Source organism: Choloepus didactylus, chromosome 5 (genome assembly GCF_015220235.1).
Source record: "Choloepus didactylus isolate mChoDid1 chromosome 5, mChoDid1.pri, whole genome shotgun sequence".
Classification (NCBI taxonomy): domain Eukaryota; kingdom Metazoa; phylum Chordata; class Mammalia; order Pilosa; family Megalonychidae; genus Choloepus; species Choloepus didactylus.
In genome coordinates, this window is record NC_051311.1 from 15,741,101 (window position 1) to 15,762,704 (window position 21,604).

At 38.3% G+C, this 21,604-nt stretch overlaps 2 pseudogenes; one reads left to right on the top strand and one right to left on the bottom strand.

Annotated features, from left to right (window-relative positions):
* Positions 1-555: 555 nt before the first annotated feature.
* Positions 556-21,604, bottom strand: part of LOC119535195 — a 60,277-nt pseudogene continuing 39,228 nt past the window's right edge.
* Positions 3,813-21,003, top strand: LOC119534725 (annotated as a pseudogene).

Genomic DNA, 21,604 nt, shown 5'->3' on the forward strand with positions numbered 1-21,604 from the left:
AAAGGGGAAATCTTAGGTTGTATATACGTTATTAGGGTAAATTTGAAAAAGAAACCACAGGACTGTACAACACAAATTGTGAACCCTAATGTAAACTACGGACAATAGTTAATAGTGTAATTATAATAATATTGATTCATCAATTATAACAAAGGAACCACACGAGCGCTAAGTGTTGATGATAAGGAAAACTGCATAAGAGTGGGATAGAGGGAAACTATTTTCTGTGTGATTTTTCTGTAAACCTACATCTCTAATTTAAAAAAATACAAAAAAGCACTTTTGCTTTAATACTGGTATACCAGTCTTACTATATGAGAATATTAAGGAAAAGTAATAATAGTGCCATGTAAAGGAAAACAAACAAAGGGGGGATACAAACTATCCTAGACTAACATTTTATAGGTAAATTCATTTACTGACATAATTTCCCCAAATTATACTGTCAAGCTAGATTTCACTTCCTACCAATCTCATAAACCCAGCTAACTAAAAATTATACTTTAGAGGCAAATTAAAGAGCTGAATTCATTTTGCATGATCCTGCATTTTGACTTACTTGTTTAGTTTGTCTGACAACTTTCTAACTGTTAGTTCTTCTAGATACAGGTGCTTGTATGTTTCCAACTCTGATTTATTAGAAGCTTCTTGGGAAGCTTTCATTTTGGAAAGTTCAAATTCTAAATCTTTTATTCTGAGTTCCATCTCACTTCTTATTGAAGCGTTATTATTCTCCCTTAACTACTCTAAGTTTTCTTGAGATGCTGCTTGTATCTAAAGCAAATTAAAGGAGTACATAATAAAAATAATTATAACCTGAATAATTAGTCTATTTTTTCTTCTAGTCTTTTTAATTAATGGTTGAGAAAGCAATTTTAAATATGTGAGAAAAGCTAAAGTTTAAAATATTTACCATTAATGTCAGCTGCATACACTGAAACTATTAAAAAAGTCAAATCATTCTGATATTGGTGCTTATGTAATCTGATAAATCAAAGAAAAATAAAATCAATTTAAAATTTTAACAAGCAATATCACTTAAGAGTAACCCAAAAGTATAGTACAATTTTTAAATCATAATTTTTCCCCCAATGGTCTTGTTTTATGCCAACTGGTCTTAATAATCAAGTGATCTCTAATGAGAATCTTTATTCCTAAAGACCAATTTAGTGATAATGGTGGAAACTGAAATACTTAAAGTGAGACCCGAGTGCCACCTTCCTTCTAGAAATCTATAAAACAAATTGCTGTAAGGGAAGCAGAGGAAAGTTACACAAGGTATAAATCCAAAATATAATTTACAATGTCACACATCAAAGCACATCACAAATAAATTAACCTTTAAAAACAGACTGACTTCTTTTAATTTTTCTACTACCTCCTGTCTGGCTCTTCAATCTCCTGTTTATTTTCTACTTGACCATATTCTAGCATATTCATTTCTACATGACGTTTGAGGTTTACTACTTCCTGTTCCAACTTCTTTTTATTCTTCTCTAGGTTTTTACATTTCTTTTCTATTGCTCTCATAGACAATACCTCCAGTCGAAGATCTTGATTTTTTCCATCTAGATATAGACATTTTGAAGATGCAGTTTCAAGTTTTGCTGTGGGATCATCAATCTGCATGAATAAAAATAATAAAATTTGCTATTGAAGGAAGTAGGCTGAAAAGTCTAACTCACATCAACATCAAATTTGAAATCTATTCAACTGCAATAAAATATTATTTGTACTGTCATAGATTCTTAGACAGAAACAAGGTTTAAAACACAAGAAATTACACAGAAAATCAGAAACAAGGTTCAAAACACAAGGAATCACAAAAATAAATTCTTTACCCCCATCATCTTTGCCACACAATTTTGTACTTGATTTTATACTGTCTTTCATTTTCTTATGATTGTTTCATATGTCTTTCCTTCTTAAAATGACTGGAAGTCATCTTCAGGCAGAAAGATTCTTAGTACTCCCTTCTCCAACCTAATGCCCCATAACTTGTAACGACAGTTTAAGGACAAAAGGTACTCACATCAGATTGAGTCATTTGGGTCTGAGACAATAAATGGCTTTCAGAAAAAGATTTGGAAAATAAGACTCTAATTAATGAATCTTGTACAATATGGATTCTAATGCTATAATGTAAAAGTTTTATGCTAATTTGAATAGTATTCCAAAGAGAAATGTTTCTCAGAGTTAAGGAGCAATCACATTTTGCAGTATAAAACTTAAGTGGGATGATCCAGACTTTTTTTTTTTAACTAGGAAATGCCTTAATTCAATAGTGCTATCTAGTAATCCTTCATACTAGCTACAAAATAAGGAGCATACCAAACAACAACAAAACTTGCTGGAATTTCAGTTGTACTGAGTTGGGAAGAGTCACTTTCTTTTAGTTGTAATAATCATTTGACAAGAAAAGGTCAGTGGATTTGGTGGTTTTAAAACACGTCTACAAATTCCTTGATGATTCTCCCATGAAAAGGGAGAACTGATTTCCTCCCATTGGAATAGACTGGCTTTAGGAACTAGTTTCTAACAAATAAAATGTGGTGAAACTGCTGCATGACTTCCAACATTAGGCAAAACATGTGATACCTTCCACCTGACTCTCGAGGGAAACCTGCCGTTAGAACCAAGCCACCAAGCTGTGAGGAAGCCAGAGCCACCTGGGGAGTCCTCCCCTAGACGAGCCAGCTGCCTGCCCCAGCCAAGGTCCCAGACAAAGGCCAGCACCGACTGCCACACATGTGAGTGAACCAGCCTTGAGAGGATTCCAGCCCCAAGTCTTCAAGTCAACACATATGATGCTAAGTGGATAAGAAATGACCTGGCTAAATTGCACCTTCATGAACAAAATAAATGTGGTGGCCTTGATCCACTAAGTTTTGAGGTGGTTTACTAGGCAGCAGTAAATTGCTGGCATAGACACTGATAATAAATTTGGGGTGCCATCATTAATAACAATAAAACCTGCAAAATATCTAGGAGTGGCTTTGGGACCAGGAGGGGGGGAGAAGCTGAAAGCACCCAGGGAAGGGGATGACTGAAAAACAAAAGGGCCTCAAAGAGATGGTTAGTTGAGGTCTGATGGCTGTTGAAGTGGCTGACAGTAAGGGATTAAAGGCAAATGAAGAAAATGATACTGAAAAGTGGAGGAAAAGGGATTCTTGCTACATTACAACTTAAAGAAAAATAATAGAAGAGAGAGGTGAGCTAAAAGAAGATTGTTGAACATAAAGGAACCTGGATTTAGTGGGATGAAAATCTGTTTCTCATTCACAGGATCTCCACATGTCAAATGATGCTAAAATGAAGAAATGGCCAAGATCAAATCCAGGGTGCTGTTAGGAAAACATGCTCTAAAGATGAAGCCAAGACACTGCCTGTAAAACCCTTTAAGACCTCCAAAACATTTAAGGTAATACCTAAATTCTTCTAAAGAGCTTGAGGGTGTAAGAATCTTAAGGGCACTGTCCTACAACAGCATCACAAGAAGCCAAAGGTGGAAAAGAGCTTGTCTCAAAAAGCTACATGGGGGTGATTCTTCTAATGGAATGAACCCCAATAAAATTCATAGGAAATTCACAAAGTTTTTATGAGAAGTGGAATTTCGAAGGAAAAGATGCCTTGAATTGCTAAAAACATTCTAAAAAGAAAAACAAGGTGGGATGACTTACACTTCCTGGCTTTGAAGCCAACTATAAAGCCACAGTAGTCAAAACAGCATCGTGTTTGTTGAATTTAAACCAGAAACGGCCACAACCTTTCAGAGCAGTTTCCCTAATTATTAAGAGCCAACATTCGGCAAGATGGCAGACTGGTGAGCTGTATGTTTTAGTTACTCCTCCAGGAAAGTAGGTAGAAAGCCAGGAACTGCGTGGACTGGACACCACAGAGCAATCTGACTTTGGGCATACTTCATACAACACTCATGAAAACGTGGAACTGCTGAGATCAGTGAAATCTGTAAGTTTTTGCGGCCAGGGGACCCGCGCCCCTCCCTGCCAGGCTCAGTCCCGTGGGAGGAGGGGCTGTCAGCTCCAGGAAGGAGAAGGAAGAACTGCAGTGGCAGCCCTTATCGGAAACTCATTCTACTGATCCAAACTCCAACCATAGATAGACGGAGACCAGACACCAGAGAATCTGAGAGCAGCCAGCCCAGCAGAGAGGAGACAGGCATAGAAAAAAAACAACATGAAAAACTCCAAAATAAAAGCGGAGGATTTTTGGAGTTCTGGTGAACATAGAAGGGGGAAGGGCAGAGCTCAGGCCCGAGCTCAGGCCCTGAGGCGCATATGCAAATCCCGAAGAAAAGCTGATCTCTCTGCCCTGTGGACCTTTCCTTAATGGCCCTGGTTGCTTTGTCTCTTAGCATTTCAATAACCCATTAGATCTCTGAGGAGGGCCATTTTTTTTTTTTTAATCCTTTTTTCTTTTTCTAAAACAATTACTCTAAGAAGCCCAATACAGAAAGCTTCAAAGACCTGCAATTTGGGCAGGTCAAGTCAAGAGCAGAACTAGGAGAGCTCTGAGACAAAACGCAATAATCCAGTGGCTGAGAAAATTCACTAAACACCACAACTTCACAAGAAAAGGGGGGTATCTGCTCACAGCCATCATCCTGGTGGACAGGAAACACTCCTGCCCATCACCAGCCCCATAGCCCAGAACTGCCCCAGACAACCCAGTGTGACGGAAGTGCTTCAAATAACAGGCACACACCACAAAACTGGGCGTGGACATTAGCCTTCCCTGCAACCTCAGCTGATTGTCCCAGAGTTGGGAAGGTAGAGCAGTGTGAATTAACAAAGCCCCATTCAGCCATCATTTCAGTAGACTGGGAGCCTCCCTACACAGCCCAGCAGCCCAGAACTGCCCTGGGGGGATGGCACTCACCTGTGACATAGCACAGTCATCCCTCAACAGAGGACCAGGGGGTGCACGGCCTGGAAGAGGGGCCCACTTGCAAGTCTCAGGAGCCATATGCCAATACCAAGGACTTGTGGGTCAGTGGCAGAGACAAACTGTGGCAGGACCGAACTGAAGGATTAGACTATTGCAGCAGCCTTAAAACTCTAGGATCACTAGGGAGATTTGATTGTTAGAGCCACCCCCCCTCCCTGACTGCCCAGAAACATGCCCCATATACAGGGCAGGCAACACCAACTACACACGCAAGCTTGGTACACCAATTGGACCCCACAAGACTCACTCCCCCACTCAGCAAAAAGGCTAAGCAGGGGAGAACTGGCTTGTGGAGAACAGGTGGCTCGTGGACGCCACCTGCTAGTTAGTTAGAGAAAGTGTACTCCATGAAGCTGTAGATCTGATAAATTAGAGATACGGACTTCAATTGGTCTACAAATCCTAAAAGAACCCTATCAAGTTCAGCAAATGCCACGAGGCCAAAAACAACAGAAAATTATAAAGCATATGAAAAAACCAGACGATATGGATAACCCAAGCCCAAGCACCCAAATCAAAAGACCAGAAGAGACACAGCACCTAGAGCAGCTACTCAAAGAACTAAAGATGAACAATGAGACCACAGTACGGGAGACAAAGGAAATCAAGAAGACCCTAGAAGAGCATAAAGAAGACATTGCAAGACTAAATAAAAAAATGGATGATCTTATGGAAATTAAAGAAACTGTTGACCAAATTAAAAAGATTCTGGACACTCATAGTACAAGACTAGAGGAAGTTGAACAACGAATCAGTGACCTCGAAGACGACAGAAGGTAAAATGAAAGCATAAAAGAAATAATGGGGAAAAAAATTGAAAAAATTGAAATGGACCTCAGGGATATGATAGATAATATGAAACGTCCAAATATAAGACTCATTGGTGTCCCAGAAGGGGAAGAAAAGGGTAAAGGTCTAGGAAGAGTATTCAAAGAAATTGTTGGGGAAAACTTCCCAAATCTTCTAAACAATATAAATACACAAATCATAAATGCTCAGCGAACCCCAAATAGAATAAATCCAAATAAACCCACTCCGAGACATATACTGATCACACTGTCAAACACAGAAGAGAAGGAGCAAGTTCTGAAAGCAGCAAGAGAAAAGCAATTCACCACATACAAAGGAAACAGCACAAGACTAAGTAGTGACTACTCAGCAGCCACCATGGAGGCGAGAAGGCAGTGGCACGATATATTTAAAATTCTGAGTGAGAAAAATTTCCAGCCAAGAATACTTTATCCAGCAAAGCTCTCCTTCAAATTTGAGGGAGAGCTTAAATTTTTCACAGACAAACAAATGCTGAGAGAATTTGCTAACAAGAGACCTGCCCTACTGGAGATACTAAAGGGAGCCCTACAGACAGAGAAACAAAGAAAGGACAGAGAGACTTGGAGAAAGGTTCAGTACTAAAGAGATGCGGTATGGGTACAATAAAGGATATTAATAGACAGGGGAAAAATATGACAAACATAAACCAAAGGATAAGATGGCTGATTCAAGAAATGCCTTCACGGTTATAACGTTGAATGTAAATGGATTAAACTCCCCAATTAAAAGATATAGATTCACAGAATGGATCAAAAAAAATGAACCATCAATATGTTGCATACAAGAGACTCATCTTAGACACAGGGACACAAAGAAACTGAAAGTGAAAGGATGGAAAAAAATATTTCATGCAAGCTACAGCCAAAAGAAAGCAGGTGTAGCAGTATTAATCTCAGATAAAATAGACTTCAAATGCAGGGATGTTTTGAGAGACAAAGAAGGCCACTACATACTAATAAAAGGGGCAATTCAGCAAGAAGAAATAACAATCGTAAATGTCTATGCACCCAATCAAGGTGCCACAAAATACATGAGAGAAACACTGGCAAAACTAAAGGAAGCAATTGATGTTTCCACAATAATTGTGGGAGACTTCAACACATCAGTCTCTCCTATAGATAGATCAACCAGACAGAAGACCAATAAGGAAACTGAAAACCTAAACAATCTGATAAATGAATTAGATTTAACAGACATATACAGGACATTACATCCCAAATCACCAGGATACACATACATTTCTAGTGCTCATGGAACTTTCTCCAGAATAGATCATATGCTGGCACATAAAACAAGCCTCAATAAATTTAAAAAGATGGAAATTATTCAAAGCACATTCTCTGACCACAATGGAATACAATTAGAAGTCACTAACCATCAGAGACTTCGAAAATTCACAAATACCTGGAGGTTAAACAACACACTCCTAAACAATCAGTGGGTTAAAGAAGAAATAGCAAGAGAAATTGCTAAATACATAGAGACGAATGAAAATGAGAACACAACATACCAAAATCTATGGGATGCAGCAAAAGCAGTGCTAAGGGGGAAATTTATAGCACTAAACGCATATATTAAAAAGGAAGAAAGAGCCAAAATCAAAGAACTAACGGATCAACTGAAGAAGCTAGAAAATGAACAGCAAATCAATCCTAAACCAAGTAGAAGAAAAGAAATAACAAGGATTAAAGCAGAAATAAATGACATAGAGAACAAAAAAACAATAGAGAGGATAAATATCACCAAAAGTTGGTGCTTTGAGAAGATCAACAAGATTGACAAGCCCCTAGCTAGACTGACAAAATCAAAAAGAGAGAAGACCCATATAAACAAAATAATGAATGAAAAAGGTGACATAACTGCAGATCCTGAAGAAATTAAAAAAATTATAAGAGGATACTATGAACAACTGTATGGCAACAAACTGGATAATGTAGAGGAAATGGACAATTTCCTGGAAACATATGAACAACCTAGACTGACCAGAGAAGAAATAGAAGACCTCAACCAACCCATCACAAGCAAAGAGATCCAATCAGTCATCAAAAATCTTCCCACAAATAAATGCCCAGGGCCAGATGGCTTCACAGGGGAATTCTACCAAACTTTCCAGAAAGAACTGACACCAATCCTACTCAAACTCTTTCAAAACATTGAAGAAAATGGAAAACTACCTAACTCATTCTATGAAGCTAACATCAATCTAATACCAAAACCAGGCAAAGATGCTACAAAAAAGGAAAAGTACCGGCCAATCTCCCTAATGAATATAGATGCAAAAATCCTCAACAAAATACTTGCAAATTGAATCCAAAGACACATTAAAAAAATCATACACCATGGCCAAGTGGGGTTCATTCCAGGCATGCAAGGATGGTTCAACATAAGAAAATCAATCAATGTATTACAACACATTAACAAGTCAAAAGGGAAAAATTAAATGATCATCTCAATAGATGCTGAAAAAGCATTTGACAAAATCCAACATCCCTTTTTGATAAAAACACTTCAAAAGGTAGGAATTGAAGGAAACTTCCTCAACATGATAAAGAGCATATATGAAAAACCCACAGCCAGCATAGTACTCAATGGTGAGAGACTGAAAGCCTTCCCTCTAAGATCAGGAACAAGACAAGGATGCCCGCTGTCACCACTGTTATTCAACATTGTGCTGGAAGTGCTAGCCAGGGCAATCCGGCAAGACAAAGAAATAAAAGGCATCCAAATTGGAAAAGAAGTAGTAAAACTGTCATTGTTTGCAGATGATATGATCTTATATCTAGAAAACCCTGAGAAATCGACGATATAGCTACTAGAGCTAATAAACAAATTTAGCAAAGTAGTGGGATACAAGGTTAATGCACATAAGTCAGTAATGTTTCTATATGCTAGAAATGAACAAACTGAAGAGACACTCAAGAAAAAGATACCATTTTAAATAGCAACTAAAAAAATCAAGTACCTAGGAATAAACTTAACCAAAGATGTAAAAGACCTATACAAAGAAAACTACATAACTCTACTAAAAGAAATAGAAGGGGACCTTAAAAGATGGAAAAATATTCCATGTTCATCGATAGGAAGACTAAATGTCATTAAGATGTCAATTCTACCCAAACTCATCTACAGATTCAATGCAATCCCAATGAAAATTCCAACAACCTACTTTGCAGACTTGGAAAAGCTAGTTATCAAATTTATTTGGAAAGGGAAGATGCCTCGAATTGCTAAAGACACTCTAAAAAAGAAAAACGAAGTGGGAGGACTTACACTCCCTGACTTTGAAGCTTATTATAAAGCCACAGTTGCCAAAACAGCATGGTACTGGCACAAAGATAGACATAGATCAATGGAATTGAATTGAGAATTCGGAGATAGACCCTCAGATCTATGGCCGACTGATCTTTGATAAGGCCCCCAAAGTCACTGAACTGAGTCATAATGGTCTTTTCAACAAATGGGGCTGGGAGAGTTGGATATCCATATCCAAAAGAATGAAAGAGGACCCCTACCTCACCCCCTACACAAAAATTAACTCAAAATGGACCAAAGATCTCAATATAAAAGAAAGTACCATAAAACTCCTAGAAGATAATGTAGGAAAACATCTTCAAGACCTTGTATTAGGCAGCCACTTCCTAGACTTTACACCCAAAGCACAAGCTACAAAAGAGAAAATAGATAAATGGGAACTCCTCAAGGTTAGAAGTTTCTGCACCTCAAAGGAATTTCTCAAAAAGGTAAAGAGGCAGCCAACTCAATGGGAAAAAATTTTTGGAAACCATGTATCTGACAAAAGACTGATATCTTGCATATATAAAGAAATCCTACAACTCAATGACAATAGTACAGTCGGCCCAATTATAAAATGGGCAAAAGATATGAAAAGACAGTTCTCTGAAGAGAAATACAAATGGCCAAGAAACACATGAAAAAATGTTCAGCTTCACTAGCTATTAGAGAGATGCAAATTAAGACCACAATGAGATACCATCTAACACCGGTTAGAATGGCTGCCATTAAACAAACAGGAAACTACAAATGCTGGAGGGGATGTGGAGAAATTGGAACTCTTATTCATTGTTGGTGGGACTGTATAATGGTTCAGCCACTCTGGAAGTCAGTCTGGCAGTTCCTTAGAAAACTAGATATAGAGTTACCATTCGATCCAGCGATTGCACTTCTCGGTATATACCCGGAAGATCGGAAAGCAGTGACACGAACAGATATCTGCACGCCAATGTTCATAGCAGCATTATTCACAATTGCCAAGAGATGGAAACAACCCAAATGTCCTTCAACAGATGAGTGGATAAATAAAATGTGGTATATACACACGATGGAATACTACGCGGCAGTAAGAAGGAACGATCTCGTGAAACATATGACAACATGGATGAGCCTTGAAGACATAATGCTGAGCGAAATAAGCCAGGCACAAAAAGAGAAATATTATATGCTACCACTAATGTGAAGTTTGAAAAATGTAAAACAAATGGTTTATAATGTAGAATGTAGGGGAACTAGCAATAGAGAGCAATTAAGGAAGGGGGAACAATAATCCAAGAAGAACAGATAAGCTATTTAACGTTCTGGGGATGCCCAGGAATGACTATGGTCTGTTAATTTCTGATGGATATAGTAGGAGCAAGTTCACAGAAATGTTGCTATATTAGGTAACTTTCTTGGGGTAAAGTAGGAACATGTTGGAAGTTAAGCAGTTATCTTAGGTTAGTTGTCTTTTTCTTACTCCCTTGTTATGGTCTCTTTGAAATGTTTTTTTATTGTATGTTTGTTTTCTTTTTAACTTTTTTTTCATAGAGTTGATTTAAAAAAGAAGGGAAAGTTAAAAAAAAAAAAAAAAAAGAAAAACAAGGAAAAAAAAAAGATGTAGTGCCCCCTTGAGGAGCCTGTGGAGAATGCAGGGGTATTCGCCTACCCCACCTCCATGGTTGCTAACATGACCACAGACATAGGGGACTGGTGGTTTGATGGGTTGAGCCCTCTACCACAGGTTTTACCCTTGGGAAGACAGTTGCTGCAAAGGAGAGGCTAGGCCTCCCTATGGCTGTGCCTAAGAGCCTCCTCCCGAATGCCTCTTTGTTGCTCAGATGTGGCCCTCTCTCTCTGGCTAAGCCAACTTGAAAGGTGAAATCACTGCCCTCCCCCCTATGTGGGATCAGACACCCAGGGGAGTGAATCTCCCTGGCAACGTGGAATACGACTCCCGGGGAGGAATGTAGACCTGGCATCGTGGGACGGAGAACATCTTCTTGACCAAAAGGGGGATGTGAAAGGAAATGAAATAAGCTTCAGTGGCAGAGAGATTCCAAAAGGAGCCGAGAGGTCACTCTGGTGGGCACTCTTATGCACACTTTAGACAACCCTTTTTAGGTTCTAAAGAATTGGGGTAGCTGGTGCTGGATACCTGAAACTATCAAACTACAACCCAGAACCCATGAATCTCGAAGACAGTTGTATAAAAATGTAGCTTATGAGGGGTGACAATGGGATTGGGAAAGCCATAAGGACCACACTCCACTTTGTCTAGTTTATGGAGGGATGAGTAGAAAAATAGGGGAAGGAAACAAACAGACAAAGGTACCCAGTGTTCTTTTTTACTTCAATTGCTCTTTTTCACTCTAATTATTATTCTTGTTATTTTTGTGTGTGTGCTAATGAAGGTGCCAGGGATTGATTTGGATGATGAATGTACCACTATGTAATGGTAGTGTAAACAATCGAAAGTACGATTTGTTTTGTATGACTGCGTGATATGTGAATATATCTCAATAAAATGAAGATTAAAAAAAAAAACCAAAAACAGCATCGTATTGGCACAAAGGTAGACATATTGATCAATGGAATCAAATTGAGAATTTGGAAATAGACCTCCAGATGTTTGGATTACTGGCCTTTGATAAGGTGCCCAGACCCACTGAACTGGGACGTAACAGTCTCTTCAACAAATGGGGCTGGGAGAACTGGATATCTATAGCCAAAAGAATGAAAGAGGACTCCTCCCTCACACCCTATACAAAAATTAACTCAAAGTGGATCAGAGACATCAATATAAGAAACAGTACCATAAAACTCCTAGAAGATAAGTGTATGGAAACATCTTCAAGACCTTGTATTAGCAGGTCGCTTCCTAGACTTTACACCCAAAGCACAAGCAACGAAAGAAAAAATAGATAAATGGGAACTCCTCAAGCTTAGAAGTTTCTGCACCTCAAAAGAATTTCTCAAAAAGGTAAAGAGGCAGCCAACTCAATGGGAAAAAATTTTTGGAAACCATGTATCTGACAAAAGACTGATATCTTGCATATATAAAGAAATCCTACAACTCAATGACAATAATACATACAGCCCAAGTATAAAATGGGCAAAAGATATGAAAAGACAGTTCTCTGAAGAGGAAATACAAATGGCCAAGAAACACATGAAAAAATGTTCAGCTTCACTAGCTATTAGAGAGATGCAAATTAAGACCACAATGAGATACCATCTCACACCCATTAGAATGTCTGCCATTAAACAACCAGGAAACTACAAATGCTGGAGAGGATGTGGAGAATTTGGAATTCTTATTCATTGTTGGTGGGACTGTATAATGGTACAGCCATTGTGCAAGACAGTCTGGCAGTTCCTTAGAGAACTAGATACTGATTTACCCTTCAATCCAGCAATTTCACTTCTTGGTATATACCCAGAAGATCTGAAAGCAGTGACATGAACAAATATTTGCACACTGATATTCATCAGAGCATTATTCACAATTGCCAAGAGATGGAAACAATCCAAATGTCTTCAACAGATGAGTGGATAAACAAAATGTGGTATATACACATGATAGAATACTATGCAGCAATGAGAAGGCACAAGGTCGTGAAACATGCCAACATGGAAGAATCTTGAAGACATAAAGTTGAGTGAAATAAGCAAGGCACAAAAAGAGAGATATTGTATGTTACCACTAATGTGAGCTCTGTGAAAAATGTAAAATAAATGGTTTATGTTGTAGAATGCAGGGGACCTAGTGATAGCAACTAGTGACAGGGGAATGATAAATCTAATAACAGATAAGTTATGGAGGGTAATCAATGTTATGGGAATGCTCAGGAACGACAATGTTTTGTTAATTTTGGTAGGAACATGTTGGAAGCAATGTAGTTATTTTAGGTTATGTGTTTTTCTTATTCCATTGTTTTGTTTGCAATGTTGTTTTGTTTGTTTTAATTTTTCAAGAAATAAAGTTTTAAAAAAGTAAAAAAACAATAAGAGAAATGTGTCTTAAAAAAATAGAGAAATAGAAATGGAGTAGCACCAACACTGCTTGCTAGCTTGGACTAAGGAACCAAGACAACACACACACACACACACACACACACACACACACAGACACAGACACACACAGACACAGAAGACTTTGGGCCTTGGAAGTTCTACAGGGAGGAAGCAGGCTGAGAAAACTACTCAGATGAAAACACAGGTCATTTCTTATGAGACAAAAAGGTGGGGAAAGAGTCGAGAGGCTACAGCAAAGTGCTATGGAGAATCATCCCCATAATTAGGTGGACTGAGGCCTAATCAAAGAACTGGCAACATACACCTGGTTGTATTTCAGAATTACTATGGACTACAGAGCCCTGGGAGTCCCTTCTTTTTCTTCTTTGTGAATGGGAGGGTTGTTAGCAGTTTAGAAGAATTCTGGATATGCAGGTAACAAATAATTTGTCCCTTTAGTTCTCAAGTGTTCATATCCACAAGAACTGTCCTCAAGGGGCTACACGACTAAGGTACCACATCCCCCTCTGGACTTGATTAAGATGTGGAGATGGACTTTGAGCCTGAGCCAGAGGACATAATAATTGCGAGTGTGGAGGGTGTTGAGTAAAAATTACTATTTTTCATGCAGGAGCATTTAAAACATTTTCATAAGTTCTCTGATATCCATCCCATTAAAAATGTAGAATATTGGCCAACTTACATCACTTTGCTTCTGATGAATGAGATGCGGAGGAAGTGATTCTGTGTGACTTCTAAGGCTAGGTGAGAAAAGGCAATACAGTTTTGGTGACGGTAGCACAACAATGTGGGCACACTAAACAAAGATGAGTGTGAGTATTGTTTAAAGAAGAAGGTTAGGGGCAGGTGGGACACCAGAAGGAAAGAGGGAAGGTGAAGACTGGGACTGTATAGCTTAGTGAAACCTACAGTGGTCAACGATTATCATAAAATGTACAAATATGTTTCTGTGTGAGGGAGAATAAATGAATGTCAGCCTTGCAAGGTGTTGAAAAGAAGGTGGTGGGGAAAAATACAATAAATGGAAACTAGAGACCATAGTTAAGAGAACCATTGTATTATGCTTCCTTTAATGTAACAAAGGCAATATACCAAAGCTAAATGTCTTTTAAAGGGGGATATAAGGGAGGAGTAAGGGCTTCTTGGCACTGGTAATGTTGACTGACTCTTTTATTGTGCTTTATTTTTATCTTTTCTTTTGTTGCTTTTTAGCTGACATTTTCTTTTCTTTCTTTTTCTTTTGCCCCTCTACTTTTTGACTCCTTTCTTTGTGGAAGAAATAAAAATATCCTTATATAGATAGTCATGGTGGTGGTGAATGCATAATTTTGTGATTATACAAGCAGCCATCAATTGTTTCTTAGGATGGATTGTTGGGGCATGAACAAAACCATCTTTAAAAAAATGGGTTGATGGATAATCTTTAGGACATTATATTGAGTGAAGTAAGTCAGACACAAATATTGTATGATCTCACTGATAGGAATTAATTATAATATGTACACTAATAGACATGAAATATAGGTTACCAGGATATCAAATTAGGCTAAAGAATAGGAAGCAGTTGGATAATATAACCAGAATGTTTATCTAGGTTGAACTTATGCATTTGGAAATGGACAGTGGTGACGGTACCATGTTATTGTGAGAATAACTAACAGTGCTGAATGGTGTGTGAATGTGGTGGAAAGGGGAAGTATAAAGTTACCTATGTTACCACAAGAAAAGTTGGAGGTTAAAATATGGGAATGTATAACACAGTGAATCTCATGGTGGGCAATATCTGTGATTAACTATACAAATATTAGAAATTTCTCTCATGAACTAGAACAAATGCATGACACTATAAGTAGACGTTAATAACAGGGGTACATAGGGAAAACTGTACCTATTGCAAACTATGTACTACAGTTAGTAATGTTTTGACATTCTTTCATCAACAAATGTACAATACCAATACTCTGACTAAATTATGGATGGGGGTTTAGGTGTATGGGAAGATTTGAGTTTTATTTAGTGTTTTTATTTCTTTTCTGGAGTAATGATAATGTTCCAAAATTGAAAAAAAAAAATTGTGATGATGAAGACACCACTATATAATGGTACCATGAACAACTGATTGTACACTTTGGATGATTATATGGTACGTGAAAAATCTGAATAAAATTGAATTTAAAAAAATAGCACCTCCTGGAGTTGAGAAGTTAATACATAACTGATATGACCTTTAGTGGCAGGCTCAAGGAAGTGATGAGAATTACTAAATCAAGGTTTCCAAACAATTCAGTCCCAGCAACTGTAAATTTTGGACTGCTTTAGCAAATACTCTGCTGGGAAGATTGAGGTTATATACTATGTCATGTAAGAAAAGTCAGTTCCCAGAGTTTACAGTTGCTACAGTGGTGTAAAGTAAATCCCAGTTCTGACTCCATAATGAAGGAAATCAAATTTGGAATTTTTTTCATATTGACAAAAAAAAATATGCATTTTGTTCAACAGTTCTCTTCTGTTGGATTAAATATTTTCAATTTTATGTGTAATTGCTTAAATTATTGCTTAGAAAAAAGAGAATAAAAAGTTTATGATACCGATCTCTCAAACAAACCCTATAGTAATCTAAAAGGCAAATGGATGAGATATAACGATAAATAAATGGTTTTGGACTCAAATGTATAAATATGTAATTTGTGACAAACTACATAAAGGTGGGGGGACAGAGGGTGTATAAGAACATAGATTATGGTATGCTATTGAAACTGCTAAGTTCATATCAAAGAAAACAAAATTTTTATATATTTAGGATGCTAAATTTAAGATCCATGGTAACCATAAAGAAAATATCAGAGAATATGCAAACTCATAGAGGCAGAAAGTGGAGTACAGATTGTGATAGGTGGGGGGCAGGGGAAATGGTGAGAAAATGCAAAATGAATGTAGGGTTTGTTTGGGGTGAAGGGAAGTTCTAGTAAGGATGGTGGTGAGACTACTACAACATTGTGAATGTGATTAATCCCACCAAATAGTATGCTTGGGAGGGGTTGGGAGGGGAAGATCTGTGTTGTATATATGTTGCTGCAATTAAAAAATAAAAAGAAAGAGACTAAAGAGATAAGGGCAATTAAATGCAGTCCATGATACTGGATCGTTGCTGATGTTCTCACAAACATTGAGGACTGAAGGTTCGGTATGCCGAGCCCAATCTCTATGTTGGGGCTTGCCCTTATGAAGCTTGAAAGGAGAGGCTAAATCTGCTTATAATTGTGCATAAAAGTCTCCCCCTGAGCATCTCTTTGCTGCTCAGACGTGGACCTTTCTCTCTAGCTAAGCCAATTCGGCAGGTAAACTCACTGCCCTCCCCTCTACGTGGGACCTGACTCCCAGGGGTGTAAATCTCCCTGGCAATGCAGGATATGAGTCCCGGGGATGAATCTGGATCCAGCATAGAGGGACTGAGAGCATCTTCTTGACCAAAAGGGGGATGCAAAATGATACGAAGTAAAGTTTCACTGGCTGAGAGATTTCAAATGGAGTTGAGAGGTCACTCTGGTGGACATTCTTATGCACTATATAGATAACCCTTTTTAGGATTTCACTTATTGGAATAGCTAGAAGTAAATCTCTGCAACTATCAAACTGCAACCCAGTAGCCTTGACACTTGAAGACAACTGTATAGCAATGTAGCTTACAAGGGGTGAGAGTGTGATTGTGACAGCTCTGTGGATAGCATTCTCTTTACCCAGTGTACGGATGGATAAGTAGAAAAATGGGGACAAAAACTAAGTGAAAATAGGGAGGGATGGGGGAGATGATTTGGGTTTTTACTTTTATTTTTTAATCTTATTTTTATTCTTTCTGGTGTAAAGAAAATGTTCAAAAATAGATTGGTGTGATGAATGCTCAACTATATGATGGTACTATGAACAGCTGATTATTGTACACCATGGATGATTGTATGTTATGTGAATATATCTCAATAAAACTGAATTTAATTAAAAAAAAAAAGAAAAAAAAAAAGAAAAAAATTGTAAAGTGGTAGAGGGAACTTAATTTAAAACATTTCCTCAAATTGTAACTCTTGACTTACAAATCATTGTGATAATACTATCATTGATTAATTAATATGGAAAAAAACCTTTCAACTTTTAATTCAAGTGTAATTTTCTAATAGTATAAACATTCTTCACTCTAATATCGGTTTCCAGTTTAAAACATTAATATACGATAATTAGGCTACTTTATGAAATAGCAGTAGAAAGTAATCACTACAAATTGTTTCTATATTTTAATGTATCTCATGGAAACAATTTAGTTCTATGAATTTAGCAAAATATAAAAATTTGTGATAATTTCTGTACAATTCATATTTATAATATAGTATTCATATACTACTTTCTTGCACTGATTTAAACAGCAATCTCACAGAGTATTTAGAATATTTAGAATCCTTAATAGACTCGGAAGGACTTTTACAAATTACCTCATATGAACCTACATTTAAAATTTGTTTCAGATTAAAAAATAAAACCTACCTAAAGTAAAAGGAAAAAAAAAGGTGGCCTGGGAATCACAGGGAGGGTAATGTTGGAGTTCTCTGTGTAGGGTTTGCATTGTTTTTGAAACTGTCATATAGGTTCGAAATTATTTCAAAATTAAAAGTTAAAGAAAAAGAAAGTTCTGCACAGCGTAGATGACAAGTGCTGAGGGGAAGTGAGGTCAGCGGGAGGACAGTCGGAGGAGCCTCCTGGAGGAGGGAGACTGTGAGCCAGGTCTGAATGGATGTGGGATTCGACTGGAGGAACAGAGACTGAACAGACAGAAAGGCCAGAGCAAAGGCACTGAGACGGTGAATCTGCCCAGTTCATGCAGGTGATAAAACCCATCAGCAGGGAGATGACATGTGTCCACGCAAAAACCCCTACATGAATGCTCCTGGCAGCATTATTCATAATGGCCAGAAAGTGGAAACAACCTAAATGTCCATCAGATAAATCGATAAACAACATCAGTTCCACTCATGTATCCGTACAATGGACAATCATTTGGCAATAAAAAGGAATGAAATATTGAACAACACAAACGAAACTTGAAAACTTATGTTAAGCAAAAGAAGCCAGACAAAAGACCACATATTATATGATTCCGTTTATATGAAGTGCACAGAATAGGCAAATTCATTGAGACAGAAAATAAGAGTTTGCCTAGGGCTGGGGGAAAGAGGGAAGAGGTGGGAGGGGAGCTGGGGCAGGATGGCTAAAAGATGTAGAGTTTCTCTGAGGTGATGAAAAGGTTCTGAAATTGACAGTGGTGATGGGTGCAGAACTCTGTAAATAAAAGCTACTGAATTGTATGGTATGTGAATTATAGATCAATAAAGTTGTTTAAAGAAATCCAATCATGAGATCTAGATAATTCTCTTAATTCTATATTTTGAATATATATCTAATACATAATCTCAATATTTCAAAGTTTTTACAATATATGAAAAATGAAAACAAAATAAAGAAAATAACTGTTCAACTAATTTGTTAAACAACTAAAGTGTGCATTTTTGCAGAACAGTTTAGTGGCCTTTCTGGGGCAAGTTATGCTGAAATCCATTAAATAAATATATACAGACTGTGTATCTCCTTGAACATTCCATTGAACACTATCTGCTGATTTAATCTGGCTTGCCTTACTGATATACAAAAGAGATATCACTAAAAAATAGTGTTTAGTAGGAAAAAAAGTCTTTCAACTTCTGTGAGGAATGCCACATAATTCTCAACTTTCCTAAGGATAAATATTACACTGTATAATACAAATAGCTGAATGGAAGTCAGAGTTGTAAAAATAAGTACATTACAAAGATAATAAAACTGTAATAATTTAATGATAATGAAAATACAAAAAACTGCCCACTAAAATTAGTATCCCAAAACACTTTACATTCTTTAACCAGCTATAGATTAACTGTTGACAAGTTAAATTTCATACATACCTGACACCTGATTTGACTTAATTTCCTCTTTAAATCCTGTGTCCCATCTTCTAAATTAATGTGATAACAGGATATAATCTCCAGTGAAGATTCTGACATGGATTGTTTCTTTAGGGTATCAGCCAGTTGTTGTTGAAGTTGTCTCACAACTACCTGATAAGATATTTCTGTTACTGATTTTGCAAATCACTTTATTATTAAATTATGTTCACAATATATAATTCTAAGAGTTAGTCTTTGAAAAATGTCACCCCATAGATACAAACTTACCTTCTTTCCCTCACACGTATACCTTGCTGGCTATTGCCGGATTTGGTGAAGGACGAGGAAAGTGTTATCCCTCTCCCTAATCAGTACTATGTTTATGAGACAACAGATTCAGCCCCACTGTCAGCTCTTCTCCCTCCCCCTTCTCCTGATGAATGTGCAAAATTTAACAAACCTACTGATCTCAAAAAGAAATGGGTATGTGGGTAGGGCTGGGGGTGGGAAATTCTAAACTTATTCCCTCTTGTTTTATTAGAGGTTCAAAGGAACTTTAGACTTCCTCCCATATTCAGTCCTGCACTCAAATCCTTCCACTAGATTCCCATCTCAGAATAAGAGCAGAGTCTTTACAAGGCCCTCCAGGCCTCACTGGGTAACCCGGCCTCCACCTCCCTCCCTGACCTCAGCTACTGAGATTCCACACACACCCCACTCCACTCCTGCTACACCGGGAATCCTGACACCCAACATCAGTCTGAAAAGAGCACTCCAATGTCAACAGGACAAATCACAGATAGTTACAGTTATCTCTGTATTGGGCAAACTTATGTCCAAACTAACATAATTGAGCCTTGAAAAGAGAAGTAATGAAAAGCAAATTATTTTAGAAACATTCAAAGTAAATTCCAAATAGCCGTGGGAACATTAAATCAAATACGGTTTTGCTGAAATTCAACACATTTGTCCCAAATTACGATTTAATGAAAAGCAGGTACCTTTAATGAGTTGAGCAGGGAGGAATACATAATTTGGGACTGAAAGGTTTCCAGATTTAATTCAAATTGACATGAAAAAAATTACACCAACTAGAACTGTATGGAAAGCTACTGGCTCTCGTCCGGGGACTGGCGGCGGCGGCGGCGGCGGCTGAGGGCGGGCGCGGGGGAGGGCGGGGCCGGTCCGCGGCGACTCCCCGGACGGCGTTTCTCCCCCGCGCGGCGCCGGTTTCGGCTTGGGGGGGCGAGGGTTCAGCCCATCCACGACCGTGGGCGGCAAGAAGACCCCGACCAGGCCAGAAAGACAAGCGAAACCTGCCGCGGACGAAGGCCTTTGGGGTGGCAGCGTCTGCACCTTCAGAAACAGCGCTGAAGCCTTTGCATGCAGCATCTGCGATGTGAGGAAGGCACCTCCGCCAGCAAACCTCGGATAAGTTCTCAGCTGGTGGCACAAGAGCATGCCACCCCACCACCACCTAAAAAAAGAGAAGAAAGAGAAAGTTGAAAAGCAAGACAAAGAAAAACCTGGGAAAGATAAATTAGTCCTAGTGTTACCGAGAAAAATACCAACAAGAAAACAAAACCAAAGCCCGATATTCTGAAAGACCCTCCTAGCGAAGCAAACAGCATACAGTCTGCAAATGCTACACCAGAGACCAGTGCAACAAATCACCCCTCAAGGCCCGGCTGAAAAACGTGGACAGGAGCATGCACAGCAGTTGGCGGGAACTGTGGGCGACGTGACCGTGGTTATCACAGACTTGAAGGAAAAGACTCGCTCCTCCTCAACATCCTCATCCACAGGGCCCTCCAGTGCAGGGTCAGAACGGCAGAACCAGAGCAGCTCGGGGTCGGAGAGCACAGACCAGGGCTCCTCCCGTTCCTCGACGCCAGAGGGCGACATGTCAGCAGTAAACGATGAATCTTTCTGAAGTTGCACATGGAATTGTGAAAACTGTGAATCAGGGTATGAAATTCAAATCCTCCACCTGCCCATGCTGCTTGCACCCCTGGAGATTCTTCTGTGGACCTCGACTTCTTAGTGACACTACCAGGATAATTTCTGCTTGCTATGGGCATCTGGCCACCAAGGAATGTCGCACCCTGATGATTACTCTTGACACTTTTATGTATTCCATTGTTTTGTATGATTTTCCTAACAATCATTTTTAATTGGATGTGCTCCTGAATCTACTTTTTATAAAAACAAACAAACAAAAAAATCTGCTGTGCCCAATTTTCCATGTACATTACGACTGGTTTTGGTTTTGGTTTTGTTGGGGAGGGGTTGGGGGGGGACTTTTATTTACTGTGTTCACAAACTCTTTCTTTCAGCATATCCTTTTAAGTTTAGTTCTTTCTTCCAGTTATACTATGTACTATCAATTTTGATATAACTATATATATAAATATAAAATTATATATAAAGGGTTATTTGAAACCAATCCATGGCAACGCTGGTGTTGATACACTGTGAATACAACATTGAGCAGTTACAGATCTGGGACAGTCCCTTCTATGAAAGTACTGAAA